Below are 2,382 nucleotides of genomic sequence, written 5' to 3' on the forward strand. Positions count from 1 at the left end.
ATTCGTTTTATTGCGTGATAAACATCATAATTTCTTCCGGCTATCTATCCGTGGTATGATCATCCCCGGGTCCTCGTTCCATCATCCTCTTGTTGACATGGGAGGAGTGTTTCACACAATGCCTGGATATAGCTTTGCTGCTGCGAAGCAAATTTAAAAAACAGAGCAAAAGTAATGTTGGATGATAAATATAGAATATTAGTGTTTGACGTATTTACTTTGTTTGCCAGCCTTCAACTCCGAACTGAACATTTAGGTAGTCCCGCTTCTCTGGAGTACGGATTTTTGACAAAAGCATCCCAGGTGTCTTAGCAGTGTCCCTTACATAATCAATGTCATTTTAACTACAACTTGAATTCTTCCTCACAGTTATAAACGAATCGACAGGATATATACAGTTGGAAACCGGCCTATTGATTGAGCAGCACACTTCAACAATCACAACTCAAACTTCTGCATGAGTTATTTGAATTAAACGATCTAGTGCTTTCAACAAGACAATGCTAATTTGTGAAAGAAATTATATTAATGATAATAATGTAGTTATTATAGTCATTTTAATTACCTGTTGGCAATGTGAGGGATCTCTTAACATTCCCCTTTTTGTGACATAGTTCCTTCTAAAATGATTTGGGGTAAAAGCATCGTTTCGCCCAACTAGTACGCTCAGCAGTAGTATGGTCGCTAGCGACGATACAAAAATTGTTTTGGAATCCATGCAACCGGATATGTGATTTCTTGGTTACGAGCTGAATGTTGGCAAGCATTTTTATACCCTTTTCTGATTCAAGTGTCAGGAACTGTAATATATCTTTGAATGGTTTAATGAATGAAAACAATGAAGAAGCTATTACCACAGTTCCCTTTTGACAAACTTGCACTATGGTAAGTGATTTATTTCTCTTCATAACGAAAAGCAATATTCCATCCGATTTTTATGTCTCTTCCAGCCATGGACATATTTCAATATTGCATCTAACAATCAGGGCTGTATAATTAATGTTTCATCACTGACTTACCCGGCCATTTCATAATTTGTAATCGCATTTTTCTTGAACAACACAATCATTTAACGTGAGCCATACATACAATTTTTTTCACTTAAATTTACAGATGCAATGCGATTCTGTCCACCGAACTCCTATCAAATAATTCAGTTCTCGCAATTTCAAATTTTCTCCTATTATTTCGATGGACCAGTCTCTTAAGTGACGCTAGTTGAATGAAAGGAACAATACTGATTCAAAAGGCTATTCACGAGATGTAAATGAGGAGTTTATCAGTCAATTTTGCAAGTTCATTATTGCACTTAAAGCTTTTGTACTTCATTTCCTACTGTAAATAGAGATCGCTAAATGTATGCAAAACTGGATCTAATAGTCTGATGAAAACGGTGATAGTAAATGTTTTGAAAATGCCTTTGTATTACAGCTAACTTTAAATGTCTTTTAAACCATTGAAGTATATCGGCCAAAAGTAGGCTTTGCTAAATGTTTCTTGCAGTAAGTGGCACATACGATCGTGGCAAAACCGTCTTTTGTGACCCTTGGTTAATTACTAAACTATGGCTCCAATGCATGAATTTTTCGCCAAGAATTTAGGGGCAACGCTGAAAAATTGTTAAAGACTCGGACGTTTATTCTGGTTATCGCATTTTCATTTCCTGTACATAACAGAATGCTTAGTGCACCTGAGTTTATCACATTCCAAATTAAATTAAATTTTCGTTTTCATTTTCGTTCAGCACGAAAGCCATGTAATGTGTCCTGTCACAAGGTCGTGGTGATCACCGTGAGCATCATACCTTGCGAGAGAGCCGTACAGGCAGTAATGACGGTACAGCCGTACGTCACAAGACAAAATCATTTCAGATATTTCACTAAACTACGGCCCGAGAAATGTTTGTCCAGGGGATCCGTATCTTTGAGTACCCAAGAATCCCCAGGGGAAAGTCCACCCCCTTATCATTTTGAAAAGTTGATCTTTTAACGAGAAAAATCAAATAATTGCAAAGCTTCAAGCAAGGAACTCTCTCCTTTAAACATTCAAAGTGAATTGTGGCACCCGAGATTACGCCTGAAATGTGTTGGGGGCTTTCGAGACTTGAAATTCCGAAGAGTTTTCGGACGCCAAGAGCCACTTGTTTAAGTGCGATCCCCTTATTATTTAAAGTTAACCTTCCTTTATTATTCAAGATACATGTGGATGAACGTACTGATTTGACGCAGGTAATTATTGGAGCTAAGTTTTAGGGCCTTTTTTTTTAATGGCTTAGAGACCTTGAAGTTGATAATAGTGATGTGGACTGGGAAGTAGCATACGCAATTGCATTCAGCTATACAACTTCTACTAAATTAAGAACCTTCCATATCAAGTTAACTT

The 2,382-nt window shown here is 37.2% G+C and overlaps 1 long non-coding RNA gene across 2 annotated transcripts in view; it reads right to left on the reverse strand.

The window, feature by feature from the left end:
• Positions 1 to 1,032, reverse strand: part of LOC137974597 (uncharacterized) — an 8,700-nt gene extending 7,668 nt beyond the window's left edge. Inside the window, exons 1-2 of one of the 2 annotated variants that reach the window (XR_011117479.1) lie at positions 566 to 758; positions 1 to 140 (exon numbers count right to left, since the gene is read on the reverse strand). The exon at positions 1 to 140 is cut by the window's left edge and continues 857 nt beyond it. This is a non-coding gene — a long non-coding RNA (uncharacterized lncRNA). Of the gene's footprint in view, positions 141 to 565 lie in introns of both variants that reach the window. The other variant, XR_011117477.1, reaches the window with a different exon arrangement.
• Positions 1,033 to 2,382: the final 1,350 nt, after the last annotated feature.

The sequence above is a fragment of the Montipora foliosa genome, chromosome 1 (genome assembly GCF_036669935.1).
Source record: "Montipora foliosa isolate CH-2021 chromosome 1, ASM3666993v2, whole genome shotgun sequence".
In the NCBI taxonomy this organism is placed as follows: Eukaryota; Metazoa; Cnidaria; class Anthozoa; order Scleractinia; family Acroporidae; genus Montipora; species Montipora foliosa.